The sequence below is a fragment of the Staurois parvus genome, unplaced genomic scaffold, assembly GCF_062004578.1.
Source record: "Staurois parvus isolate SC_StPar_1 unplaced genomic scaffold, SC_StPar_1.0 ptg001463l, whole genome shotgun sequence".
Classification (NCBI taxonomy): domain Eukaryota; kingdom Metazoa; phylum Chordata; class Amphibia; order Anura; family Ranidae; genus Staurois; species Staurois parvus.
In genome coordinates this window covers 555001-569568 of record NW_028319259.1, presented here as the reverse complement: position 1 = coordinate 569568, position 14568 = coordinate 555001, and the positions used below count along the sequence as shown (strand labels likewise).

Below are 14568 nucleotides of genomic sequence, written 5' to 3'. Positions count from 1 at the left end.
CTCCTTGAGTAGCTTATTGTTCCCATCCTGGTCACCAACAGGGAGCGATAGCAAGGAAGGGCTGTGATTGGCCGCTAATGCAGCATGAACTAAGCCCACCCCTAGCATCGGAGCCAGGAGAGGATTCCTATCGGCAGCCATTCTGCTAGGAACTTGGCCCCTGGACCTTTTATTGAGGTCCAGTGGCCAAGCATTTCCTCCTTGAGTAGCTTATTGCTTCCATCCTGGTCACCAACAGAGTTCGGGGAGCGATAGCAAGGAAGGGCTGTGATTGGCCGCTAATACAGCATGAACTAAGCCCACCCCTAACAATGGAGCCAGGAGAGGATCCTATTGGCCGCCGTTCCCGCCAGGAACTGGAGGCCTACCCAACAGTTGCCCAGAGTTCCACTTTGCTTTGTTTCTACTATCTGTACACGTAGTGATGACGGAACAATCTGCAGTGCCCACCAGTGGCCCCTTTAAGCCGCCTGGCAGAGCATTTCCTCCTCAAGTAGCTTATTGCCTTCATGGCCACCAACAGAGTGCAGGGAGCGGGTAGCAAGGAAGGACTGTGATTGGCTGCTACTACAGCCTGAAGCCCCTACCAATGGGGCAAAGAGAGGATTCCTATCGGCAGCCGCTCTGCCGAGAACTGAAAGCCTACCCAATGGTTGCCCAGAATTCCACTTTGTTTTGTTCTACTATTTGCAAATTCATACACGTGGTGATGACTGAACAATCTAAATTGCCCACCAGTGGCCCCTCTAAGCCGCCAGGCAGAGCATTTCCTTCTAGAGTAGCTTATTGCTCCCTTCAATGCCACCAACCGAGAGCAAGGAAGGGCTGTGATTGGCTGCTACTGCAGCCTGAACTAAGTTTACCCCTAGCAAAGGGGCAAAGAAAGGACTCCTATCGGCAGCCATTCTGCTGGGAACTTGGCCCCTGGACCTTTTATTGAGGTCCAGTGGCCAAGCACTTCCTCCTTGAGTAGCTTATTGTTCCCATCCTGGTCACCAACAGAGTTCAGGGAGCGACAGCAAGAAAGGGCTGTGATTGGCTGCTAATGCAGCATGAACTAAGTCCACCCCTAGAGGATTCCTAATGGCAGCCATTCCCACCAGGAACTGGAGGTCTACCCAACAGTTGCCCAGAACTCCACTTTGCTTTGTTTCTACTATCTGTACACGTAGTGATGACGGAACAATCTGTAGTGCCCACCAGTGGCCCCTTTATCTGTACACGTAGTGATGACGGAACAATCTGTAGTGCCCACCAGTGGCCCCTTTATCTGTACACGTAGTGATGACGGAACAATCTGTAGTGCCCACCAGTGGCCCCTTTATCTGTACACGTAGTGATGACGGAACAATCTGCAGTGCCCACCAGTGGCCCCTTTATCTGTACACGTAGTGATGACGGAACAATCTGTAGTGCCCACCAGTGGCCCCTTTATCTGTACACGTAGTGATGACGGAACAATCTGCAGTGCCCACCAGTGGCCCCTTTATCTGTACACGTAGTGATGACGGAACAATCTGCAGTGCCCACCAGTGGCCCCTTTATCTGTACACGTAGTGATGACGGAACAATCTGTAGTGCCCACCAGTGGCCCCTTTATCTGTACACGTAGTGATGACGGAACAATCTGCAGTGCCCACCAGTGGCCCCTTTATCTGTACACGTAGTGATGACGGAACAATCTGCAGTGCCCACCAGTGGCCCCTTTATCTGTACACGTAGTGATGACGGAACAATCTGTAGTGCCCACCAGTGGCCCCTTTAAGCCGCCTGGCAGAGCATTTCCTCCTCAAGTAGCTTATTGCCTTCACGGCCACCAACAGAGTGCAGGGAGCGGATAGCAAGGAAGGACTGTGATTGGCTGCTACTACAGCCTGAAGCCCCTACCAATGGGACAAAGATAGGATTTCTATCGGCAGCCGCTCCGCTGAGAACTGAAAGCCTACCCAATGGTTGCCCAGAGTGACACTTTGTTTTGTTCTACCATTTGCAAATGTATACACGTGGTGATGACGGAACAATCTGTAGTGCCCACCAGTGGCCCCTCTAAGCCGCCAGGCAGAGCATTTCCTTCTAGGAGGATCTGAAATTGACTTTGTTGAGCGGCCCGCACTCTGTGTGCAGAAGCCATCAGTGCGCTGTGGGAGGATTCGGGACTTTGCTGCTCAGAGCCATGCGGTTGCTAGACGTCCAGTAGCTGAGACTGGGGTATCTCTGTAGTAAGTGGCTGTTACTTAACTGCTTCTCCACCGCCCCCATAGCAGGAATACTGCTACAGGGCGGCATGAATGCGCACAATCACGCATGTGTACCTGATTCTGCAGTTCCGGGTCAGGGTGTGCGCGCCCTAACTGCAGCGCCATTCATGGCCTCGGCTGTCAATCACCGTGTCCCGGCCAGTGATTCCCGGACCCAGCGACTTCCGAGTATTACCGATGGGGGAGAGACCCGTGTATAAACAACACAGATCTCTCCCCTGTCAGCTCCTGCACACTGCTTTGTATGGCTCTGCATAGCAGCATGCGTACAGTGAAACACACAGCACACAGTTAACCCTTTGATGGCCCCTCATGTTAACCCCTTCCTGCCCAGTGCCATTAGTACAGTGTCGGGGCTTTTTATTAGCACTGATCACTGTATTGGTGTCACTGGGGATGTCAGTGACACCAAGTCCCCCCCCCCCCCCAGTTGCAGAATGCCCGCCGTAGCCCGCTATAAGTCGTTGCTCGCCGCCATTACTAGTATAAACAAATCCCAGTATCTATCCCGCCATTTGTAGACGCTATAACTTTCACGTAAACCAATTAATTTACACGTATCCGGATTATTTTTGTAGCGAAGACACGGAGCGGGAGACATTTTGGGCGAAATTTATGATGAAATTTGATTTTTTTTTTAATTTTTTTTTACTGGACGTGTTTTATAGCAAAAAGTAAACAATATTGTTTTTTTTTCCAAAATTGTCAGTCTTCTTTTGTTTATAGCACAAAACATAAAAAAACCGCACAGGCATTCAAATATCACCAAAAGAGAGCTCTGTTTGTGGGAAAAAAGGACATAAATGTAATTTGTGTGCAGCGTTGCATGACCGCGCAATTGTCAGGTAAAGTAATGCAGTGTCATATTGCAAAAAATTACCCGGTCAGGAGGGGGTAAATCCTCTGGAGGAGGAGGGGTAAATCCTCTGGAGGAGGAGGGGCAAATCCTCTGGAGGGGGAGGGGCAAATCCTCTAGAAGGAGAAGGGCAAATCCTCTGGAGAGGGGAGGGGCAAATCCTCTGGAGAGGGAGGGGCAAATACTCCGGAGAGGGGAGGAGCAAATCCTATGGAGAGGGAGGGGCAAATCCTCTGGAGTGGAGGAAGAGGGGCAAATCCTCTGGAGGGGGAGGGGAAAATCCTATAGAGAGGGAGGGGCAAATCCTCTGGAGTGGAGGGAGAGGGGCAAATCCTCAGGGGGGGGCAAATCCTCTGGAGGGGGAGTGGCAAATCTTCTGGAGAGGGGAGGGGAAAATCCTCTGGAGGGGGAGGGGCAAATCCTATGGCAAGGGAGAGGCAAATCCTCTGGAGTGGAGGAAGAGGGGCAAATCCTCTGGAGGGGGAGGGGAAAATCCTATAGAGAGGGAGGGGCAAATCCTCTGGAGTGGAGGGAGAGGGGCAAATCCTCTGGGGGGGGCAAATCCTCTGGAGGGGGAGTGGCAAATCTTCTGGAGAGGGGAGGGGCAAATCCTCTGGAGGGGGAGGGGCAAATCCTATGGCAAGGGAGAGGCAAATCCTCTGGAGTGGAGGGAGAGGGGCAAATCCTCTGGAGTGGAGGGGGAGGGCCAAATCCTATGAAGGGGGAGGGGCAAATCCTCTGGAGGGGGAGGGGCAAATCCTCTGGAGGGTGAGTGGAGAACCAAACTTCCTTTTCAGATATTTTCTTAGTAAAACTTGTTTCAACAGTTCCAGATGATTTATTCACGTTCGGGGCGGGACATCACAGCGGGGGCCCCCCAAAACAAATCCATCAGCTCCTCTGGGGGTAACACTACAAATCAATTGCTGCCAACGCCTTTTATCCAACGACTTTGAATCCCCTTCCTTAGGGACACAGCTAACCACGCACGCGCCTGCCGCCGAGGCCAGAAAGCAGCATTTGCTTTAATCGCACATCAGCAAAGTGATTTGCACATTCGTGGGCCATCACACGAGATTGGGTCCAGATTTTAATTCGGAGGTTTCGCTGCCAGGCAAAGCAAGTCTGAGTCTCAGGAATTAAAATCATTAAAAAAATGTTAATTTGTGTGTATTTGATTTCATTATTTGACATTTTTATGATCAGCTGCATTTGTGGAGAGATGATAGAGCTGCGTCTGCAGCGGGATGATTGAAGACAGGCAATTACAGCCGCCATTATGTGCCGAGCATTACTATCTTATGAGCCGCATTACATTCTTTAATGTGGAAAGTGAAGATACGGCCGCCATTATTCTGTGTTACAATGGAAGTCTGGATCAAACAGCTAACAATTACTGATCACAGCAACACGGTAAGCCGAGGAGTTTTATGTTTTCATGCTAGTCTATCCAATAAAAAATAAAAAATGTAAAAAAAAAAAACCTCATTCTTCACGCGGTGTTCCCAATAGCGCCGTGTAATGTAACAAGTAAATACAGTTTATAACTAATTTCCAACTCATTAAAATGGTATATCTTAACAAAAAGCCCCGTATTTCAGCGAGCCGTCTGCTAGGAGGGAATGCAAATGACTCGGCGCACATTATAAAGAGCGTGCGATTCTTTCCCCCCTAGAAGTCGAATTAATGCGCCCATTATGAATCTGCTTCCAGGCATCGGATGTAAAGAGGAACGGTGAGCTGCACAGCCATCCCGCAGCAGGATCCGGACATTTGTAGTGCGTTCGGTGAAAGATGAATCCGCATTCTCAGCGCTTCAAACTGATTTTTTAAATTTTTTTTCTTATAGTGAATTTGTGGAGGGGGGAGGGGGAGAAAATGTGGGGACATTGTAATGGACATAATGACATGGACACGATGACATGGACACAACATGGACACGATGACATGGACATAATGACATGGACATAATGACATGAACACAATGACATGAACACAACCACATGGACACAACAACATGGACATGAAGACATGGACACAAAGACATGGACACGAAGACATGGACACAACAACATGGACATGAAGACATGGAAACAACAACATGGACATGATGATATGGACACAACAACATGGACACAACAACATGGACACAACCACATGGACACAACAACATGGACACAACAACATGGACACAACCACATGGACACAACAACATGGACATGAAGACATGGAAACAACAACATGGACACGAAGACATGGACACAACAATATGGACACAACCACATGGACACAACAACATGGACATAAAGACATGGACACAACAACATGGACACAACAACATGGACATGAAGACATGGACACAACAACATGGACACGAAGACATGGACACAACAATATGGACACAACAACATGGACACAACAACATGGACACGAAGACATGGACACAACAATATGGACACGAAGACATGGACACGAAGACATGGACACAACAACATGGACACAACAATATGGACACAACCACATGGACACAACAACATGGACACGAAGACATGGACACAACAATATGGACACGAAGACATGGACACAACAATATGGACACAACCACATGGACACAACAACATGGACACGAAGACATGGACACAACAATATGGACACGAAGACATGGACACGAAGACATGGACACAACAACATGGACACAACAACATGGACACAACAACATGGACACAACAACATGGACACAACCACATGGACACAACAACATGGACATGAAGACATGGAAACAACAACATGGACACGAAGACATGGACACAACAATATGGACACAACCACATGGACACAACAACATGGACATGAAGACATGGACACAACAACATGGACACAACCACATGGACACAACAACATGGACATGAAGACATGGACACAACAACATGGACACGAAGACATGGACACAACAACATGTACACAACGACATGGACACAACAACATGGACACAACGACGTGGACACAACGACGTGGACACAACAACGTGGACACAACAACGTGGACACAACAACGTGGACACAACAACATGGGCACAACAACATGGACACGATGACATGGACACAACAACATGGACACGATGACATGGACACAACGACATGGACACGACGACATGGACACGATGACATGGACACGATGACATGGACACGATGACATGGACACGATGACATGGACACGACGACATGGACACGATGACATGGACACAACAACATGGACATGATGACATAGACACATTGACGTGGACACGATGACATGGACACAACAACATGGACACGATGACATGGACACAACGACATGGACACGATGACATGGACACGATGACATGGACACAACAACATGGACATGATGACATGGACACAACGACATGGACACGATGACATGGACACGATGACATGGACACAACAACATGGACATGATGACATGGACACATTGATGTGGACACAATGACGTGGAAACAATGACATGGACACAACGACATGGACACATTGGGGTGGACATGATAACATGCACATGATGACATGGACACAACGACATGGTCACAACGACATGGAGACAGCGACATGGGCACAACGACATGGACACAACGACATGGGCACAACGACATGGGCATAATGACACGGGCACAACAACATGGACATGATGACATGGACACAACAACATGGACACGACGACATGGACACGACGACATTGATATGGATAGACTGATGGGGATACATTGTAATTGATACATTGATATGGACAGATTGTAATGTGTTTCCCAACCATGTAAGCAAAGGGGGGGTGGCTATGGATGCAGCCGGTGCCAGGAACCAATGAGAACGGGAATCTGTCACATATAAAAGCATTAAACATACCGCTTCTATATATGATGCTCAGCGCCTGCCAAATGAAGGGGGGGGGGGGGGATTTGTGGGAAAATATTCAGAAATTGGTCCAAACGCCTAAACAGCCAAAGTTTGGTCTGAACCCGTTAGCTCGTCCCTATGTGAGTCCAGGCAGTTGGCGAGGCAGCGACTTTATATGAAGGGCCCGGCTCAGACGAATGTATGTACTCCAGGTGTATGCAGCACTGCACATATTGTACATTCACATCAGTCCCCGCCCCCAAGGAGCTTACAGTCTAAGGACTGCCCCTCACATACTAGGGCCAATTTAGACGAGCCAATTTTTGTGCCACCATGTCTGCAGCGTTAGAGGAAAGCCACACAAACAGGGAGAACATGCAAACTCCATGCAGGTAGGGTTATGGATGGGCCCCAGTGCTACAATACGGGACTGCTAATCACTCAGCCAGAATAGAATCTTCCATAGACTGCTGTTCAGATTCTCACTTTCACACTTTGAAGGACAACAATTGGATCTCCCAGTGTGCACCGGAGAGGGGGTGTGCTCATTGTGCACCGGAGAGGGGGTGTGCTCATTGTGCACCGGAGAGGGGGTGTGCTCATTGTGCACCGGAGAGGGGGTGTGCTCATTGTGCACCGGAGAGGGGGTGTGCTCATTGTGCACCGGAGAGGGGGTGTGCTCATTGTGCACCGGAGAGGGGGTGTGCTCATTGTGCACCGGAGAGGGGGTGTGCTCATTGTGCACCGGAGAGGGGGTGTGCTCATTGTGCACCGGAGAGGGGGTGTGCTCATTGTGCACCGGAGAGGGGGTGTGCTCATTGTGCACCGGAGAGGGGGTGTGCTCATTGTGCACCGGAGAGGGGGTGTGCTCATTGTGCATCGGAGAGGGGGTGTGCTCATTGTGTCCCCCAGCTATGGCCATTGAACACACCTGGAGGTCTACCGTACTTATTTTATTAATATTTATTTCAGGTACTTATATAGCGCCATCATTGTACGCAGCACTTTACATACATACTGTACATTCACATCAGTCCCCGCCCCCGAGGAGCGTACAATCTAAGGTCCCTAACTCACATTCATACATACACATACTGGGGCCAATTTAGACAGGAGCCAATTCACCTCCCAGCATGTCTTTAGAGTGTGGGAGGAAACTGGAGTTCCCGTAGGAAACCCACGCAGGCACAGGGAGAACATGCAAGCTCCAGGCAGGTGGTGCCATTATTAGGATTTGAACCAATGATCCTAGTACTGCCAGGCGGAAGGGCTAACCACTTAGCCGCTGTGCTGCCATCAGTCCCTAACTCACACCCATACATACACATACTAGGGCCAATCTCAACAGGAGCCAATTAACCTACCAGCATGTCTTTGGAGTGTGGAAGAAGACTGGAGTACCCAGAGGAAACCCACACAGGCACAGGGAGAACATGCAAACTCCAGGCAGGTGGTGCCGTGGTTGGGATTTGAACCAACGACCCGAGTACTGCCAGGGGGAAGTGCTAACCACTTAGCCGCTGTGCTGCCACATAATTCATTGAGGATCCTCTTAGGGGTAAAACTGCAACTGCCATTATTCTTGAATGATCATCCGAAGCGCACAAGTTCCTTGCAGAGCGCAATCACACATCTGTTCAGACTCTGATGAGGGTCCCGGAGGACTCGTGAACTCTGAATCCCCTAATAAAGATGCATGGAGGGGGGGGAGGGGGAGCGGCTGAAGGTTACAGCGGAGAGCCATAAAATGCAGAACCCACAATGGTCGGCGGGTCCTGCGTATGTCGGAGCTGCAAATAGTTTCGGCTATTTAATGACCGGGAGATGTAAGAAATAAAGAATAATTAAACATGACGCAGCAACATAACAGGACGCATGATGGATGGCGGGACGCATGATGGATGGCGGGACGCATGATGGATGGCGGGACGCATGATGGATGGCGGGACGCATGATGGATGGCGGGACGCCGGGGACACCGGGACAGGAATTGGATGTCTCACCAAACAGTTACATGAAGCACAAGGTGACGCCGAGCCGATATTAACTACCAGCCGGCGGGTTCATTAGCGGTTCTAGAGCGCGGCGGAAACGTGACCTTTATAAACCTCCGGAACCGCCATTCCTGACAAGACGAGGAGCACCGAGGTCATCCATTCTGCGACCCGAGCCGTCACCTATTCTGTACCGGATCACCAGGACCGTACAACAGTGCCGGATCGCCAGGACCGTACAACCGTGCCGGATCGCCAGGACCATACAACCGTGCCGGATCACCAGGACCATACAACCGTGCCGGATCGCCAGGACCATACAACCGTGCCGGATCACCAGGACCGTACAACCGTGCCGGATCACCAGGACCATACAACCGTGCCGGATCACCAGGACCATACAACCGTGCCGGATCACCAGGACCATACAACCGTGCCAGATCACCAGGGCCGTACAACCGTGCCAGATCACCAGGGCCGTACAACCGTGCCGGATCGCCAGGACCGTACAACCGTGCCGGATCGCCAGGACCGTACAACCGTGCCGGATCGCCAGGACCGTACAACTGTGCTGGATCGCCAGGACCGTACAACTGTGCTGGATCACCAGGACCATACAACCGTGCCGGATCGCCAGGACCATACAACCGTGCCAGATCGCCAGGACCATACAACCGTGCCAGATCACCAGGACCATACAACCGTGCCGGATCGCCAGGACCATACAACCGTGCCGGATCGCCAGGACCATACAACCGTGCCGGATCACCAGGACCATACAACCGTGCCGGATCACCAGGACCATACAACCGTGCCGGATCACCAGGACCATACAACCGTGCCGGATCGCCAGACCATACAACCGTGCCGGATCACCAGGACCATACAACCGTGCCGGATCACCAGGACCATACAACCGTGCCGGATCACCAGGACCATACAACCGTGCCGGATCACCAGGGCTATATAACCGTGCCGAATCACCAGGACCATACAACCGTGCCGGATCACCAGGACCATACAACCGTGCCGGATCACCAGGACCATACAACCGTGCCGGATCGCCAGGACCATACAACCGTGCCGGATCGCCAGGACCATACAACCGTGCCGGATCGCCAGGACCATACAACCGTGCCGGATCGCCAGGACCATACAACCGTGCCGGATCACCAGGACCATACAACCGTGCCGGATCACCAGGACCATACAACCGTGCCGGATCACCAGGACCATACAACCGTGCCGGATCACCAGGACCATACAACCGTGCCGGATCACCAGGGCTATATAACCGTGCCGAATCACCAGGACCATACAACCGTGCCGGATCACCAGGACCATACAACCGTGCCGGATCACCAGGGCTATATAACCGTGCCGGATCACCAGGACCATACAACCGTGCCGGATCACCAGGGCTATATAACCGTGCCGGATCACCAGGACCATACAACCGTGCCGGATCACCAGGACCATACAACTGTGCCGGATCACCAGGACCATACAACCGTGCCGGATCACCAGACCATACAACCGTGCCGGATCACCAGGGCTATATAACTGTGCTGGATCACCAGGACCATACAACCGTGCCGGATCACCAGGACCATACAACCGTGCCGGATCACCAGGACCATACAACCGTGCCGGATCACCAGGACCATACAACCGTGCCGGATCACCAGGACCATACAACCATGCCGGATCACCAGGACCATACAACCGTGCCGGATCGCCAGGACCATACAACCGTGCCGGATCGCCAGGACCATACAACCGTGCCGGATCGCCAGGACCATACAACCGTGCCGGATCGCCAGGACCATACAACCGTGCCGGATCGCCAGGACCATACAACCGTGCCGGATCGCCAGGACCATACAACCGTGCCGGATCGCCAGGACCATACAACCGTGCCGGATCGCCAGGGCTGTACAACCGTGCCGGATCGCCAGGACCATACAACCGTGCCGGATCGCCAGGGCTGTACAACCGTGCCGGATCACCAGGACCATACAACCGTGCCAGATCACCAGGGCCATACAACCGTGCCGGATCGCCAGGGCTGTACAACCGTGCCAGATCACCAGGACCATACAACCGTGCCGGATCGCCAGGACCATACAACCGTGCCGGATCACCAGGACCATACAACCGTGCCGGATCGCCAGGACCATACAACCGTGCCGGATCACCAGGACCATACAACCGTGCCGGAGAGTTCATCAGGAAGAAGAAGAAGGCTACAAAGTGTATTCATGGAGAACAAACACGTTCCGTCCTTCATCCAAGAAACCAGATGAATGAGCATGAGTATCCACGAGAGTGCGAGTAACCCTCTCCCTGCCTGAATTGGTTTTTGGGGGTTTTGAGCACCAAAAAAAAAAAAAAAATAGGCCATAAAACCCCAAAAACATTATACAGCATCTCCCAGAAGTGATTCCCCCCTCCCCCAGACTGTATACAATGTATGTATATATATACAGCATCTCCCAGAAGTGAGCCCCCCCTCCCCCGGACTGTATACAATGTATATATATATACAGCATCTCCCAGAAGTGAGCCCCCCCTCCCCCTGACTGTATACAATGTATATATATATATACAGCATCTCCCAGAAGTGAGCCCCCCCCTCCCCCGGACTGTATACAATGTATATATATATATACAGTATCTCCCAGAAGTGAGCCCCCCCCTCCCCCGGACTGTATACAGTGTATATATATATATACAGTATCTCCCAGAAGTGAGCCCCCCCTCCCCCGGACTGTCTACAATGTATATATATATATATATATACAGCATCTCCCAGAAGTGAGCCCCCCTCCCCCGGACTGTATACAATGTATATATATATATACAGCATCTCCCAGAAGTGAGCCCCCCCTCCCCCGGACTGTATACAATGTATATATATATATATACAGCATCTCCCAGAAGTGAGCCCCCCCTCCCCCGGACTGTATACAATGTATATATATATATACAGCATCTCCCAGAAGTGAGCCCCCCCTCCCCCGGACTGTATACAATGTATATATATATATATACAGCATCTCCCAGAAGTGAGCCCCCCCCTCCCCCGGACTGTATACAGTGTATATATATATATATACAGCATCTCCCAGAAGTGAGCCCCCCCTCCCCCGGACTGTATACAATGTATATATATATATATACAGCATCTCCCAGAAGTGAGCCCCCCCTCCCCCGGACTGTATACAATGTATATATATATATATACAGCATCTCCCAGAAGTGAGCCCCCCCTCCCCCGGACTGTATACAATGTATATATATATATATATACACAAACACACACAGAAAAAAAGGAATCGAATAAACAAATAGAATAGATGTTGAATTGATCTGAATATAATGAAAATGACAAAACAAAATATTAACCTAAAAAACTGAATCTGAAAGGAAATCATCCGTTGTGACTGCTGTCTCTTCACATGCAAGAAAAAAGAAAGTTTTGTAAAGGAAGTCGCCCTCCTCTGATGGATTGCCGCTTCTGTGCCCCTCATTTGTCAATGTGACTTTTATAAGAAGTCTTTGTTGCCTCGCAGCAACCAATCAAATTCCAACCTGCCCAGAGTGACAGCTGGAAGACGCGGGCTCCGGGCGCTCGGCGACTCAATCCTCCGTTCAGTCAGGAAGAGACAAATAACGGCAAAAACCTAAACTTTCAGAAACTTCTTTTTTTTTTGTCACATGAAATGCGAGACGCAGCCAACCGCGTCCACTTCATTTATTACAGGTACTTATACAGCGCCATCAATGTACACAGCACTGTCCATGTATATTGTACATTCACATCAGTCTCCGCCCCTGAGGAGCGTACAATCTAAGGTCCCTAAATCATTCATACATATACATACTAGGGACAATGCAGACAGGAGCCAATTATCCTACCAGCATGTCTTTGGAGTGTGGGAGGAAATCGGAGTACCCAGAGTAAACTCATGCAGGCACAGGGAGAACATGCAAACTCCAGGCAGGTGGTGCCGGGGCTGGGATTTGAACCCACGACCCGAGTACTGCCAGGCGGAAGTGCTAACCACTTAGCCACTGCGCAACTGGGGCTGATTTGGGTAACCTAAGGACTACTAAATAGAAACATAAACATAAAAACTTTTCTTTCTTTACTTGTCAGGTTGCTTTAACCCCTCGCCCTCCAGAGGATCCCCCCCCCCCCTCACCCTCCAGAGGATATCCCCCCCAGAGGATTCTACCCCCTCGCCCTCCAGAGGATCCCCCCCCCCTCACCCTCCAGAGGATATCCCCCCCAGAGGATTCTACCCCCTCGCCCTCCAGAGGATCCCCCCCCCCTCGCCCTCCAGAGGATCCCCCCCCCTCACCCTCCAGAGGATATCCCCCCCAGAAGATTCTACCCCCTCGCCCTCCAGAGGATCCCCCCCCCTCACCCTCCAGAGGATATCCCCCCCAGAGGATTCTACCCCCTCGCCCTCCAGAGGATCCCCCCCCCCCTCACCCTCCAGAGGATATCCCCCCCAGAGGATTCTACCCCCTCACCCTCCAGAGGATCCCCCCCCTCGCCCTCTAGAGAGGATCCCTCCCCCTCGCCCTCCAGAGGATTCCCCCTTTTCTGACCAGGCCAATTTCTGCAATACAGTGTTACTTTCACTGACAATTGCGCAGTCATGCAACGCTGCAACCAAATTAAATTTACATCCTTTTTTCCCCACAAATAGAGATTTCCTTTGGTGGTATTAGATCCCCTCTGCGGGTTTTTATTTTTTTTGCGCTATTAATCTAAAAAAGAGCGACAATTTTGAAAAATATTTTTTACTTTTTGCTATACAACATGTCCAGTAAAAAAAAAATTAAAAAAATCTAATTTCCTCATAAATTTCGGCTAAAATATATTCTGCTCCGTGTCTTCGCTCCGTGTCTTCACTGAAAATAATCCCGATACGTGTAAATTAATCAGTTTACGTGAAAGTTATAGCGTTTACAAATGGCGGTATAGATACTGGGAATTTTTTTATTATACTAGTAATGGCGGCGATCAGCGACTTAATACAATGGTCATTCTGACACTGGGGGGGGGAAGAACTGACTTGGTGTCACTGACATCCCCAGTGACACCAATACAGTGATCAGCGCTAATAAAAGCCCTGACACTGTACTAATGGCACTGGGCAGGAAGGGGTTAATATGAGGTGCAATCAAAGGGTTAACTGTGTGCTGTGTTACTATGGAGACATGCTGTGCAGAGAAATACAAAGCAGCATGTCCTTGCTGACAGAGACCTGTGCTGTGTACATACAGACCTCTCCCCTCTCAGCTTTCCCAACGATCGCCAAGTGCGAGCGGGGAATCTCCGGCCGGGCCTCGGTGATTGACATCCATAGACGGCGGTGAGGGTAGGGGGGCACGCGCGCGCCCCCTACCCCAAGATGCTAAATCACGTATATATACACATGATTATGCACAGCCCTGCAGCAGTACTTCTACTTTAGCGCGGCGGGAAAGCGGTTAAAGCGAGTCCATAAACAGCGCCAAAAAGTGACAGAGACGCGTTCATGTACGGCGTCCGGCACAGC

The 14568-nt window shown here is 50.7% G+C and overlaps 1 protein-coding gene across 1 annotated transcript in view; it reads right to left on the bottom strand.

Annotated features, from left to right (window-relative positions):
- The window catches only part of CRTAC1 (cartilage acidic protein 1), a 604943-nt gene that overhangs the window by 116736 nt on the left and 473639 nt on the right, over positions 1-14568 (bottom strand). The gene's annotated exons all lie outside the window — the stretch shown is intronic.